The sequence below is a fragment of the Thamnophis sirtalis genome, unplaced genomic scaffold, assembly GCF_051295495.1.
Source record: "Thamnophis sirtalis isolate CommonGarterSnake01/CBP01778 unplaced genomic scaffold, rThaSir2_p1.2 scaffold_1, whole genome shotgun sequence".
Taxonomy (NCBI): Eukaryota; Metazoa; Chordata; class Lepidosauria; order Squamata; family Natricidae; genus Thamnophis; species Thamnophis sirtalis.
Window position 1 is genome coordinate 74,731,575 of NW_028261381.1, and position 15,824 is coordinate 74,747,398.

Sequence of the window (15,824 nt, forward strand, 5' to 3'; positions counted from 1 at the left end):
ACATAGGCTATCATTTCTAAATTTCTGAGAATTAGCTTATCACTTATATCTGTTCTGTAACATATGCTATTGAAGTACCAGCCCCTCATGTTAGCTGATTGCTATGTTAATTTTGTGATGTTTTTGCTTTGCTGCAGAGGTAGTCTTCAGCTTACAACACATTCTATTCTATGATCTAAAGAAAAGAATCAAATGTGATCCCATAAGAGGATGAAGATCCATTCAATCTAGTAGAGGAAAGAATGTTCTTCCAGTCTTAAATATGATATTTGTTGAAGCTCACATGAAATCTTGTACATATAAAGACAAAGCAGTACTCTAAAGGGAATAGCAGAAAAGACTTTTACCAAAAAATAATAATAATCCACAAGTGGGTGTTTTTTGCCTAAAGAAAGAACCATAGAAAGAAGACAGATTCAATGAAGGAATCCAATTAATAGAAGCTTCAGAGAAAAACACCAAAGTAGAATGATTTATTGAAAAATCGATTGAAGTCAATTGCTGCCAACTGCTGAATGGCTTTTTATTTTCCTATTTTTATTTATTTTTCTATTGTTTTAAGCTTCTAAACCACAAATGACTCTCATACTTTTGTGGCATCATTAGCAGTTTTCTTAGATTTGTCTTTCTTATGATTCAGCAATGAGCAATATACTAAATGGATATTATTAAACCAAGCTTAACAAATGAATGTTTTTAAAATACAGCTGCCTTGTGTTTTGAAAACATTCCCTGCCATTTTTCTTTGTAAGCTGGAGATGCATACATACAGATAGTCAGGGTATAGTACAGTGGTGGCTAAGCTTTTTGGCACCAAGTGCCAAAAGTGTGCATACACACACCCATAATGTAATGTGTGCATGCCCCTGGCATGCATGCACAATGCCCTGGGTGCACCCTGCCCCGTGCATGTGTGCACACCTCCACCCACAGATGCACATGAACCCCCCCACATACACCTCTGTGCATGCATAGCAGAGACCCCAAAACCAACTGGCCAGTGGGAGGTGTGTGTGTGGGCGCAGTGCAGCAGAGCTGGGGCGACAGCTTGTGTGCCCGCAAAGAAGACGCTGTGTGCCACCTGTGGGACATGTGACGGAGGTTCACCATCACGGGTATAGTAGAAGGTTGCTAGCATAGTCTGTATTTTTTCTGTAGTTCTCTTGGCCTTCAGAAAATGCTTCATTAGTTCCTCTTCAAAATTGTGCCCCATGTCCTACAGTAGATAGTTGGTGATGAAGCAGTGTTACATCCTATAATAGAATCTGCACTGTTCAGAAAGTTCAGTTGGATCATTGATATTCCCAACATTGTATGGCAACTTTGGTCATAAACTGAGGTTTTGAAAATAAAGGGTATCCACCAGTGGTGGGCTATGACTGGTACACCCCAGTATGAGCCTACCGGTGCCTGCCTGGAGCACCAGGTACTGTTCTGGTACGGTGCTCCTGAGGGCCCACTTGCACAGGCTCACGGAGCGCACGGCATCTGCACGATGCTCCCCCGAGCAGCTGGAGCATCACAGAGGCGTTGCAGAGCATTGCAGGTGGTAAGTATGCCTACACGCACTGCGTGCGTTTATGTGGTGTGCACCTGACCCCATTGCACCGTACCAGTTGCAACGGGATCTGGAACCCACCACTGGTATGCACCCCCAGAAAGAAAAGTAATAGCTGAAATGTATTTTTCCTTTCTCTTCTAATTGTAGCATTTGTGGAACATCAAGACTGCTGTTTATGCATTTTTCAAGTGTTTATTGTATAATGGTATTTTTTTTCTTGGATTTTTAAATTATGCTATATGCATTTGTACATGTGTGTGTTTGTAAGAGGGAGGGAGGGAGGGAGATAGATGATTTTGCATAATGTTTAATGCCATATTTTTTGCTGCTCACTTCCCAAAATGCCGGGAAAGATACAGGAATGGCTGAGTGAGATAATATCCCCTGTCCTCTTTCTGAGTCAGCCTTTTCTTTGCTTTGTTTCTCCTGAAGGGCTCATTATAGTCAAATCCTAGTTCTTGAGCAGAGACCATGACAGGGTAATGGCAGTAATAACAGGTCAATGAATATTCTATACCACAAAACTGAATTTGAGAGAAATGCAATAGGCTCCCTCATGACAGACAATTCAGTTCCTAAATGTTATTATTCTACCGTATTACCTCCTGGTTCTTAAACGTAATACTTAAAGCATTGATTTGATGCAAGCAGCGCCACACTTAAATATTAAAGTTTGTAGTAGAATTGGAATACAAGGACAGTGTCCTATGTGAATGGTGGGTAAGGTTTTGCTCTGGGTAGGTCAAAAACATGATTATGATACTTCAAATTGTGTGCTGTTGTCTTGTCTTCCTATTCCACTCCTTATGAACTCCATGATCAGAAGTTGCTGGTATAGAAAAATGTCAGTTTTTTTCTCTCCGTTGGTCATATACAGATAGTCTTTGACTTAACAACAGTTCTAAGTGACCATTCAAAGTTACAATGGCACTTATGACCGTTTCTCACACTTGCAATGATTGCAGCATTTCCATGGTCATGTGATCAAAATTCAGACGCTTGTCAAGTGACTCACATTATATTGGCGGTTGCAGTGTCCAGGGGTGGTCACGTGATCACCCTTTGCGACCTTCTGACAAGAAAAGTCGATGGGGAAGCCAGCTTCCCTTAACAACCATGTTCCTAACTTAGCAACTGCAGTGACTCACTCAACAACTGTGGCAAGAAAGGTTTCAAAATGGGGCAAGGCTCACTTAACAAATGCCTCACTTAGCCACAGGAACTTTGGACTCCATTGTGAGCCAAGGTGGCGCAGTGGTTAAATGCAGCACTGCAGGCTACTGCTAGATCAGCAGGTCAGCGGTTCAAATCTCACCGGCTCAGGGTTGACTCAGCCTTCCATCCTTCCGAGGTGGGTAAAATGAGGACCCAGATTGTTGGGGGCAATATGCTGACTCTCTGTAAACCGCTTAGAGAGGCCTGAAAGGCCTATGAAGCGGTATATAAGTCTACTGCTATTGCTATTGCTATCGTAAGTCAAGGACTATATGTATTTTTTTTTCATAACTTAATTTTGACTTAGTTCATGTGTGATCAAAGCTTAATAAATATTTTACAGACCAATATCTTCCAAAATGAGAATACTCTTACTAAAAAGGGAGGTAGGGAGATAGCAATAGCAATAGCAGTTAGACTTATATACCGCTTCATAGGGCTTTCAGCCCTCTCTAAGCGGCTTACAGAGTCAGCATATTGCCCCCAACAATCCGGGTCCTCATTTTACCCACCTCGGAAGGATGGAAGGCTGAGTCAACCTTGAGCCAGTGAGATTTGAACCGCCGAACTGCAGAACTGCAGTCAGCTGAAGTAGCCTGCAGTGCTGCATTTAACCACTGCGCCACCTCGGCTCTGATTGTACTATGCACTTTATATTCTGCCTCCTGGGAATGCTGTTCTCGCCCAGCTGTATCTGTCCTTTTCGAAATGCTGTGACCAGAAAGGTACATAGTATTACAGCTGCAGCCATCCCATAAATTGATCTAAATAAAACTGCACAGGCAGTTTTATTTTCTGCTCTTTTGCTAAGCATTCCAAGCATAACGTTTGCCTTTTTACAGTAGCTGCACATGGGGTTAACATTTTTTATTTAGCTATCCACTATCATGATTCCAAGAACCCTTTTGTTATTACTCATCACAACCTCAGATCTCATTACTGTACATATGAAATTTGAAATTCCTTCTAAAAAAACCTAGAATTACGCTTGCTGCTTTCCAGTCCTTAGAACAGGCAGTGATCTGAAACAGGAGTTTCATATTTTTGTTAAAAGATTAGTAATTTCACGATTGACTTCTTTAAGAAGCCTATAGTGAATATTCTCAGCACTGAGGGATTTATTCATTTTTAACTTGCCTGTTAGCATTGTAACTTTATTTCTTCTTACTTCTTTTCATCTCTGCTCAGCAGATTCCCTTCTTGAAAAAACCCAACTCAGGAACAGGAATTCACGTTATAACCTAGCAGTGAAGATGGAAGCAAATAATTTATTAAGTTTCTTGCATTTTCCTGCCCTCTTAATGTAACTTCAATGTCCCTGTTGGCCAATTACCTCCTTAGTTGGTTTCTTGGTAGATATTAACCTTCTATAAACTCTTAACTAGAGCTTTAAACATACATTGCCTTCTTGACTTATCTCCATTGTATGAAATACCTTGTTGTATAATTTGGGAGGCAATTGCTTAGTAACTCTTTGCTTATGCATTATAAATCAATTTGGCTATAGTTATACAGTAGATTTGCTTAAGCTCATAGTGCTTAGATTAGCACATCACATTAAACCACATTGTGGTTTCTTTGCTTTTGAAAGAATCCTGCCAACTGTACTTTTGTTCAGCAAACCATAGTCAAATTGTGGCTTTCCACAATCTGAAAACTGTTTTATAACTTTTGCAGAAATGCTTTACTTTTAACTGACTTATGTTTAGTTTTGCCTAGCTTTTTTTTATAGCTCGGTGTGCTGACTCCAAATATGCAGAAATTTGTTATTTTTATTTCATATTTTTATTTTTCATACTGATGTAACTTTTAATGCAACCCTTGTACACATTCAGACACAACCATTTGTACACACCTGCACATGGTTATCAATCTTGGATATGTAATATTATTTGAACATATCTATAAAACACTAAGAAGAATTTTCTGAATGTTAAAAGAAAACCTATACAATTTTCATCATCTGTAGCTAATAAGTATTTGGAAGTTAGTAGCACACAGATAATTGGACAGCACCTTTATCCTCCCCTCCCCCTCCTTCTAGTTTATCTCCAGTTTTATTTGGGATGATATTTAGTGACACCACTAAAAAGCAAATATAAATTTGTCCTTCCATGTGTTGTTGACACTTACTTTCATTACTGATTGCTATGTCTATATGTTATTCCATATCGGATTCATTATTCATGGCTGCTGTTTTTGCCTGGTGTCTTTTCATGGTTCTTGTAACGTATTTGGCAGAACTAATTGGAAGTCCAGATCTAGTAGCTGGAGCTTGTTAGGGCTATGATCCAATTTTAGAGGTACATGAGCAAGAAGGTATATTAGTCAAATCTGCAAAGTGAGCTTTGCATGCTCATAGAAAGTTCGACAGAAGCAAAATGGATAAGACAAAACATTATGAGCCTGCTTCCCAGAAAGCTTTGTTAATATGTCATAGTTTTCATCTGATGCAAATTATGTGATTTGAACATGTAACACATACAGACACACTACATGTTTTGTAGTGGGTATCAACTAAAAGCTTCTTGTAGTAGCTTCAGAAATGACTTCCACTTTGTAGGAAGGAAAAAAGGAAAGTGGCTGTATAAGTAGCCTCGCTCAGCAACTATGATTGGGACCATCAACTCATTGCTAAGTAATGCAATTGTTAAGCATTAAATCACCCACAGTTCATTAAGTAAGACATCACATGACTGTGACTTGCGCTTTTTACAGGCAACTTGTCCATTGATTCTGCTTGCCAGAAGCTAGCTGTGAAAAATGCAAGTGTCATTCATGTGTGCAGGACACTGTGATGGTCATAGATGTCCTCTGGATGCAAAACACTCTGATTTCAATCGCATGACTGTGAGATTGCTGTGATAGCAGTAAATGTCATCAAGTTATTTTTTCAGGACAATTGTAACTGGTTGCTAAATAAGGCAGTCATTAAGCAAGGTCTGCCTGAATGTGTACTTTAACGAGACAGCCAATAGTGTCTTTCAAGCTTTCAAACAATGCAGCTTCTTTGACAATTTGAAAAAAGCACTTCTGGTGATAAGAGACAAGCCAATGCCTGTGTTTTTCTCCACTGTGCAAATTGTGGGAGCATTACAGTCAAAAAGACAGCTGGTTGCGAGATCCAGACTGCTAAAACTCTCTCCAGAATAAAGAGAGATCAGGAGATTGCCCAGATGTACTCGAAAGGGCCACAGTGTTCAGTGGCTAAGACACTGAGCCTGTCGATCAGAAAGGTCAGCAGTTTGGCAATTCGAATCTCTAGCACCATCTAACAGAGAGAGAGCTCTCGTTACTTGTCCCAGTTTCTGCCAACCTAGCAATTCGAAAGCACATAAAAAAAGGCAAGTAGGAAAAGTAGGAACCACCTTTGATGGTAAAGTAACAGCATTCCATTGCCTTTGGCGTTTAGTCATGTTGACCACATGACCACGGAGACGTCTTCAGACAGCGCTGGCTCTTTGGCTTTGAAACAGAGATGAGTACAGCCCCCTAGAGTCGGGAACGACTAGCACATATGTGCGAGAAGAACCTTTACCTTATTCTAAGGTTGGTTTTGTAAATAGACTTCAGAAATTGATGTTTTTGCATCTGCTTGCGAGCAGCTGAGAGTTACAAGTTCCATTGTGCTTGGAGCCATAAATGCAGCCTTTCATGGACTCAAGGTTTGACTAACCTTCATGTTTTTGGAGTTTAATTTTTTTATTGCTTCTTTAAGATTGAAAAAAACCTTCGAAACTGCAAGCCTACAAAGATGAGTTTTCAGTCAATATGTTTAAAAAGAAAGGATGTTATGCTTTTTCAGCTCTGAAAGACGTTCATTTTCTTTTCTCTTTTGTAATTGCAATGCACAGCAAAGGAGTGATTTTAGAGTTGTGTCTAAACAATTTAAATGCTATGGTTTTGTTTTGAAACTGATTTAAAGAAACCCTTGAAATTAATTAGAAAAATACTTTGGTGTGGGAAAAATCTGTTTCGCTTACATTTTGATTACAAAGCAACATTTTGAAGATCAACTATTTTAAAGTGATGGCCACTTTTAAAGGAAAGATTTGATGAGCTGGTGAAGTGCTTGAGCTTTTTAGTTCTTTCCTGAAACTAACTGTTGCTACAACAGATGAACAAACTCCTTTGAAGATAACTAAAATGTATTTTAAGGTGGACTTAAAAATTACAGCTTATAAAAATATTAATGGAAATACTGGCTAGTACAAGTGGAATTGGATGATCATTTAAAAATCAAAAAGAATATACAAAGTATGTATCTGAAGAGGGATGTGGATTACCATTTCTAAATGAAATAAGAAGAGACTTACTGGAGCTATTTCATGGAAATTACAAGAGGTCTTGGATAAAGATGATAAGAACGTCAACAGAAGAGGCAAAGATATATTAGGAGGGGAAAAAACATAAGTTAGAATTTTATCTATGGGACTTAAGGATAGCTGGGAGGAAGAAGGAAAAAAAGCTGAAAACTGGCCTATTCAATTATGATTAAATAATGAGTTGCTATCTTTGGTGATAGTTAATGGTTATCCTTTGAAAATGTGTAATGGTGTAATGGATGAGTTTCTAATATTTACATCTCTACTTTTGAATATCTAAATAAGGGGTTATTATTTCTAGTAATGTTTAATAGCTTTCATTTTTATTGCAATGTTTAATTTTTAAGAGAGGGGGATTTAGATTGAATGGAAAGAGGGATTATATACTTAGGTAGTTATGTATTTATGTTAATTTTTACTGGACGTTTGTTGATTAATAAAGAGAGCTGAAGATTTAGATGTGTTTATAGAAAATGGGATGAAGTATGGGACCGAGATGTGTCTGGTTGTGATTTAAGAGACAGTGACAAATTGTTAATGTTGAATATGCTTGCTGGAGATGGAGGGGGAAGTTTCTTTTTCTTTTTTAAATCTTTTTTGGGAGGGTTCCCCCCACCCACATTTTCTATATAATATATAGAATAAATACATACACAGAGAGGGAGAGAGAGTACTAGGTTTATTTATTAATTTTATCTGTTTAATATAATTTTTAACAAAACTATGAATAATTTGAAAAAAAAGGTGTGTTATATGGGAACCAAATGCTTTGCATAGCTTTACTGGGTGATAGTTTAACAAGCACACAACTTCCAAACCTTCTACAAATACTAACCATACAACATCTCTCTCTGTGTGTGTAATTTTTATTAAGTATTTCTATTAAAAAAGAACAAAAGTAAAGAAAAAAGAGAAGGGCAAAAAGGGAAATGTTCAAGAAAGCAAAACAGAATAAAAAAGAAATATAATTAAAGAAACAGGAAAAACTAAGTGATTTCTGATCTTTATAGCAATTATAAACATTACAACTCATTATCTCTGTGGTGGCGTACTGGTTAAACTGCAGACTACTTCTGCCTACTGCCTGCAATCTGGCAATTCAAACCTCATCAGGCTCAAAGTTGGCTCAGCCTTCCATCTTTCCGAAGTGGGTAAAATGAGGACCCAAATCGTTGGGGGCAATATGCTGATTCTGTAAACTGCTTAGAGAGGGCTATAAAGCACTGTAAAGCAGTATATAAGTCTTAAGTGCTATTGCTAGTGCTCTAGTATCTAGTTTTGCTAGTATCCCTCTTTCCTCTTGGTCGGGGGTGTCAAACCCTCATTGTCACATCATCGTCACATGATGTATCACAATGTTTTCTCCTTCGCTAATCTGGGGGTGGTTGTTGCCAGCGCGTGACGCATCCGGCTTGTGGGCCTCAAGTTTGACACCCTTCCTGTTGGTACTGCAAAAATCTCTTCAGCTCATTGTTTAATCCATACAACATTTTTACATCAAAGCGTAACCTAGAACTAACCAGATTGGTCCTGTATTCTAGATGGCTTTTACTTCAAAGTAGCTGTATATTGGTGGAAAATTAATTATGGATTGAAATGATGGCATTTGCTAGTCATGATGAATCAGGATCCCATGCAAACTCCAGTGATTTATTACTCAAACTATACACAATAATCTGGTTAACTAACAGCTGGCACTAAATTGGTGCAAGATAAGAGTTACTGGAAATCAAGGGGATTAAATTTGGTGCACTCATAGACATGTAAAAATTCTAGGCTGAGTCCTCTCTTGACTCCACCACCAGGCTCTGCCTGCTCTTCTACAAAATTAAAAGTATCACCAAAATTAAATAGTAATTTACCCAAAGTGAAGTAGATAAATGACAGAAAAATAAACATATGTAAATCAAAGCAGAGTCTCTTGGTGGGGCGGGGGAACTTTCCTTGGTAGTTTTGAATTAAATAGGAATATACAAAAGAGAAATCAAAATCCAGCTCAGCATTGAAAGAGCCATAGTAGGTTTATCAACTAATCCAAAAGGTCAGAGTTTTAGGGTTTTTTTTTATACATGCAGATTGCACAGGAATTATATAATGAAGTAGGAGATACGATAGTTGTTTACAATGGAGGGAAATGAGTCAAGGCTGCTTCTTAAAGCAGGCTTCAGCCAACTATGTTTAATGAAGGTTGTCTCTCCCTTGCTTGGCAAGGAACCTCACTGAATGACCTTGCTCTGCTTTGCTCTTCACTCACCAAGCCCAAGACTTTGGAGGCTTTACCTCATTGTCTGACAGCTTCAGTTGTTCTGATGGTGCCAGTGTTTTAGGTGATTTCTCTAACTTGATCTCTCTTGAGGTTGACATGCCACTGTTCCATTGTTGGAGCAACTTCTTTAGAACTGCTGGATTCAGATTCTTCTGAGTCTTGGGCCAGGATCTTTACCAGCCCATCTCTAAGGTGAACAGAAATGAACACTTATCTAAATGTTAGCTGCTCTGCATTGCATGTTAAGTGGGCAAAATCCATGTATGGAGTTGTATTTCACATGCATTTAATTCTCTGTTCTTTGTCTATCTCATTTCAAGGTCATTTTTGACTGCTGGCTCAGACATTATTAAAATTACTTGGATATAAATGAATCACATTGAACCAAGATTTTCCTGGTTCATCTAAAAAAATGTCCTACTTCCTACCTCTCAGCAACAACTGTTCTTTTCCCATTTTAATTAAAATTCCCCTCTTCCCCTCCTCTTTATAGATTTTGTTTCATTTCCATACCCCAGGACTGCAGTTCAGGGCTTGAAAGGGAGTGGGAGTGTTATTTGTTGATTCTCAATGGATCCCAGCAGCCTTGATGAACTGCTGTTTTCTGAAGGGCTTTTTGCCCCCCTGTGTTTTCCTAAAACTTTCAAGTCACTCCAAAGATCAGGAGGAACACTAATGACATCTCTCATGAATTAAATAGAACGTTCAAGGGTTTAAGAGACATTTAGTGATGTGCTGTGAGAGCATAAAGCAAAATAAGAACCTATCTTTATTTGTCTTTTCAGTTCGCTTAAGGAACTCAGTTTCTATCCATTGTTAGGTTCACATTCTTTATTGTCCTGAAACAGTGCAGCATTGGGGACTTCAGGAAAGTCTTACAGTGAGGGTCTCACATTTAAATTGGCACGAGGTCTTCATCGGAACTAGCAAGTTGGCCCAAGACCCGCAGCTCTAAGCCTTGTAATTTATTACCACAAAAGTCTCCCATGAGTCACAAAAATATCACAGAAAACAGTCAAGAGTATCGCAATATGCCATTAAACATAAATTTATTGAATTAAAAAAATGCTGCAAAACCGAACTGTGAAACAGCCATTTCACTTTGGCTGTTTAACCAGCAATATTTTTCATTAAGCAGAACACCAATATTTGTTATAGTTGTGGTTGAATAACAACATAAAACCCTTGAACCTAATCATCTGAAACTTGGCATGCATTATCTTTTCAGAAGAGGCAACCATGCCTGATTATTATGTCTAATTCTGCCAAGAAATAGAAAAAAAAACATCAAGAATTGGCAGTTCTCGAAGAGGGAAAAAATACAACCCACATTTTTATCTTCAGTTTGGCATGTATCACTTTCTCATAAGAAGGCTATATAATTCCTGCAAATTTTGTTTCATTTGAGATGACTTTTAATAGAAAACAGGCTCAAATATGATTAAATAAACAATCACTCCATCATAATCTTTCCCTCCCCACATATTCCATTTGGTGTTTTTCAGTTATATTTAATGGGGAAGCATGGAGACTTGGAGCTTTAAATCAACTGTAAGTTTTGATCATAAGCCCCATCTATCTTTATGGGCAGAAACTGCCCCACCTCCTTTGAGAAGCATCAAGTAGGGGGGGGGGGTGATAACATCGTACCAGTAAGGGGAGAGGCCAAAACTTTGCTGGGCATCTCCATGGAAATAGATCCTTGGATAGACACATCTATGGAGAATGAAATAATGTCTTCATCTCTGACTTCCATTGTTGATCACAACCAGCAGAAGCCACACTAGAACCACCCCTCCTTTTCCTGTTGCATCTGCCGTCCTTCACATCTGGACGAATGTTTTTCCCTGCCAAGTTCATTGGGATTAGTTGAGACAGATTTTGCTGTGGGTGTTGCTTCCTGCCTCTGCCCCGCCCTCCTAAAGCAGCCGAGGTGGCGCAGTGGTTAAATGCAGCACTGCAGGCTACTTCAGCTGACTGCAGTTCTGAAGTTCAGCAGTTCAAATCTCACCGGCTCAAGGTTGACTCAGCCTTCCATCCTTCTGAGGTGGGTGAAATGAGGACCCAGACTGTGGGGGCGATATGCTGACTCTGTAAACCGCTTAGAGAGGGCTGAAAGCCCTATGAAGCGGTATATAAGTCTAACTGCTATTGCTATTGCTATTGCTGTCTTGCATCCCGAGTAACAGACAGGGAGGCCCCAGGTAATACCAGCCTTTCTGCACCACACTTTCTGTTGGGACAGGTGGAGGGAAGCCACCATATATCCTTTATTATAAAGAAGACTTTTTTATTTCAGAAAACCGTCCTTTAGATTTATTTAATTCAATTATTTGTTTTCTTGGTTTTGCTTTTGAAGTTTCCTTTGCAAAGTTATAAACATAAATTCTTTTAACCTTGTGAATCTCTTTCAGATTGGCCCCTTTCCAGATTTGTACTTTATTCCTCCCCCCCGCAAATTGGTCACCATAATTATTGGTGATGTTTTTATATTGTATGTTTGGCAGCCAATCAGATGAGGAGCCTTACGCATTTGATAAACAAACAAATTGATCCTCTCACAAACTAGTCCCCTCTATATTAATTTGGATCAATTCAATTCCAAAGAAGACATTCTTAATTATTTTTTTTACAAAATTAAAAACAAAAAACAGCAAATATGGGTCTAGTTTACATCAGAGTGCCTTCTGGCAGTACATGCATGTTTTTCAGACTATCCCTGCTTGTGATTTTTCATAGTGGTTGGAGTTTTTGAAGGAATTAACTGTGGTTCCTAAGCCAGTAACTCTTTTAACTATAAGGTTAAAAGGAGTTGATGAAATTAATAATTATTCATATGGCCTGTAAGATAATGAACTGGAATACCCCACTGAGGGTTAAATACTTTATGTATTTAGAGACTTCAGAGAATATTCAGAAGATGTTCATTCACCTTGCTATTCAAGATACTGTACACCTGAAGAATTAGAATATGACTCGTGGTTTGCTCCGCTTAGTTATTGCCATATTCGGTGTTGATCACAGCAGGATTATTACTTTGACGGTTCCACCACAAAACCGCGTTCGACTAAACCGTGCTCGACGAAACCGCGTAGCTGACGTCATCAACAGGGCGACAACAGCGCGGAGACAGAAGCATGCTGTAAATGCTAAACCTAAAATTGACCCCTAAACCTAAACCTAACCCCCCTAAACCTAATCCTAAACCTAACCCTTAACCTAACCCTAAAGCTAACCCTAAAGCTAACCCTTACCTTAAGTTGAATCGGCTTGCTTTCAAAGCGCTATTAAAGCGCCCTTCTTTTTCCGCGCTCGCTGTTGTCACCCTGTTGATGATGTCAGCGACGCGGTTTAATCGGGCGCGGCTTAGTCGGGCGAGGTTTTGTCGTGCCACGTACTTTGACACTGGGCTGATTTTTCTGGATTAAAAGACACCTATCCTCTTGGCCATATGCCCATTATTTGGAATCTATAAAGATTTCAAGATTTGTGCATTTTTCTGGTATAGAAACTGGCTAAGTAAGAGATTTATTATTCAATCCTGGTAGAAGACAAAGGATCATTGATACATGCTGGTTGTCAACACGTGAACCTGACTTCTTTTTTTACTTTACCTCGTTCAAACAGCATGGTCAAATTTATTGGAGCTCTATTAGTAACATTTTTAGAGTCACTGCCTCCTGTTTAAATTATGGTAATTTAGAAGTTGTTCTGCGTATGCTGCCCCTATTCCTCCTCCTCCTCCTCTTTATGTCTTCAGAACTTCTAGTCCTGAGCTCACAATACATTTTGTGATTGTCCCTAAACTATGGACAAATTGAGATGGCTTGTTTCATTGTTTTATGTGTTTTGATGACCTAGGATCAGTAGATGTTCTTTTAAATTCTTCAAAACTATACAGATGTGAAACAGATCAGGCAATGAAACAGTGGGTAGAGATTCTGCTGTCATTAGGTGAAGCCAATTAAGGGGAGGATGCAGTAGGGGGTAAGAGAAAATCAGTGAAGCAGATATATTGTCCAAAAACTGAAAAGCACATTGAACATAAGGAAAAAGTTGGAGAAATGTGATATTGTAGATGGTGAATATAATAATGCTTTTTTAAATTCTTTGTTATGGGAAATGCAATTTATAAATGTAATGGTTTCTGTACATTTCTCAAGCAGTTTGTCAAATGCCAAATGTTCAACATAGGAGCCTAAGATGATCGCCTTGCTGTTGAACTTTCCATGTATGTGTATCACATGTTCATTTCTTCATCACTGCGGATAGAGAAATATTTTTTCGTGCTGTCTGTAGTTCACCGACTATGTTGAAGTGAATCTAGTACTGTTGGTTTTGGCTTTGCTTTTCCTCAGCTATAACTATGAATGTTGGCTAAGATGTTAAAAGTACATTAAGTGGTTAATTTCACTGTTTGCCATGGGCTTTTTCTTTTAAAAATACTTTGTTTTTCATCAAGAATCATCCACTTCTCTAATTTATCTTTTGATAGATGGCACTTATCCTAATGGTAACAAAAAATAAAGGAGTAAGTGGCTTGCTTCAAGTTATCATTTTTCTCACTGACAGAATATTTCAGGTGTTTTGAGCTTTGTTCCATTGCAATATAAGCGCGCGCGCGCACACACACACACACACACACACAGAAAACCCATGATGGGATATTTATTTTCCAAAATCCTAACCATTTTTAAAATTGTAATTATTTCAAATACATCCCAAGCCAAAAATTGCTTTCTTGTATATAAGAAGAATATGTGTGTATGTGCAGAGGGTGGGAGCTTGTAGGGTGTCTGTGATTTCTTAACCCTTGAGTTAAATATGAAAAAAAAAAAACCACATTTGTGCCAGCCATTGGAAAGGACAAAGTTTATTAACAAAATTACAAGTGTTTGGTTAACATAGATTACTGTGTTAAGTTTGTGCTTGCGCTATAAGCAAAATGTTAGTGTGTAGAATTGAAAAGCAACAGGCAGTGTGATCAGAGCAGCAAAAGGTTCAGAAAATATGAAAAGTGAAATACTGGATGGAGGTACTGGATGTCGTAGAGAGGAGAGAGCATTCATTTCTTGTTATTGCCAAGCAAAAGCGGGGACAGCCTAATGACCTTTCAATGATTTCGAGAATGAGGGAGTGAAGAAGGTAATGGATAGACTGGATTTTTGTGCCTGGTTTGAAATTATCAGTCCAGCAGTTGCGTGGAGTACATTGAATGTACTTCAGCCCTATTTTAAAATTTATTACTCCTTTCTTTTAAAGTGTTTTCAATCTGAGTAGGGATGTACATTAAACGTTAAGTGTGAGATACACAATGAATTCTAATATGATTCCATTATTTTGCTGCTGTGCAAATGGAAGAAACCATAGTGCAGGCTGGGAACTTTCTCTGAAATCCTTTCTGAAAGTCTAATGAGCACAGAATGACTTCACTTTGTCTCATCATGCTTCTGTTATAGAAAAAAAAAAGTAGTAACAAGGTGGCTATAAGCCATATGGAAGTGTCAGAATATTATTACTTTAAATAGTTTTTTTCCACATTGGGAAATGATATTTTGCTTCCACATCATTTGAGAGGAAGGAAGGCTTGGATATGTAATATCTATATCTATATCTATATCTATATCTATATCTATATCTATATCTATATCTATATCTATATCTATATCTATATCTATATCTATATCTATATCTATATCTATATCTATATCTATATCTATATCTATATCTATATCTATATCTATATCTATATCTATATCTATATCTATATCTATATCTATATCTATATCTCTATCTCTATACCTATACCTATACCTATACCTATACCTATACCTATACCTATACCTATATCTATATGGTTGTCATGGGTGGGATAAATCTGGATAGAATGAATGAGATGCTGCATTTTAACATCCCATTTTAAGCTTTAAAAACTTGCTTGATGAGTTAGTGCAAGGGTGTCAAACTCAATTTCATTGAGGGCCGCATCAGGGTTGTGTTTGACCTTGGAGGGCCAGAGTGGCCTGGCCAGGGTGGATATGGCTAGATCATGCCAGGATGGGCCTGGCCTGGCCAGGGTGGGCATGGCTAGTTGGGGGCACTTATGGTGGCCCAGATGCTCTGCCAGTGAAAATGAGCTCCCGAGCTCTACTTTTGACTGGATGGCCTCCTGCAACCCTTATCAGTGAAAATGCAGCTCCCAAGAGCTGTGTGCAGCCCTCATGAGCTCCATTTTCATTGGCAGAGGCACTATGGGCCAGTCTTTCGCTGTTTCCAGGATGGCGTCGTGGGCCAGATCTAAGCACCCCACAGGTCATATCCAGCCCCCGGGCCTTGAGTTTCAAACCCTTGAGTTAGAGCCTCAGTTTTTGTGCAACAGAAATATGAGGAGCAAACAAACTTTGCCACTATAGTCACCTAGAAAGTATTACCTTTCAGCAGTCCCACTTTTTATATC

General features: G+C 38.5%; 1 protein-coding gene across 3 annotated transcripts in view; it reads left to right on the forward strand.

The window, feature by feature from the left end:
• TSPAN4 (tetraspanin 4) overlaps window positions 1–15,824 on the forward strand; it is a 741,621-nt gene that overhangs the window by 496,811 nt on the left and 228,986 nt on the right. The window lies entirely within an intron of this gene.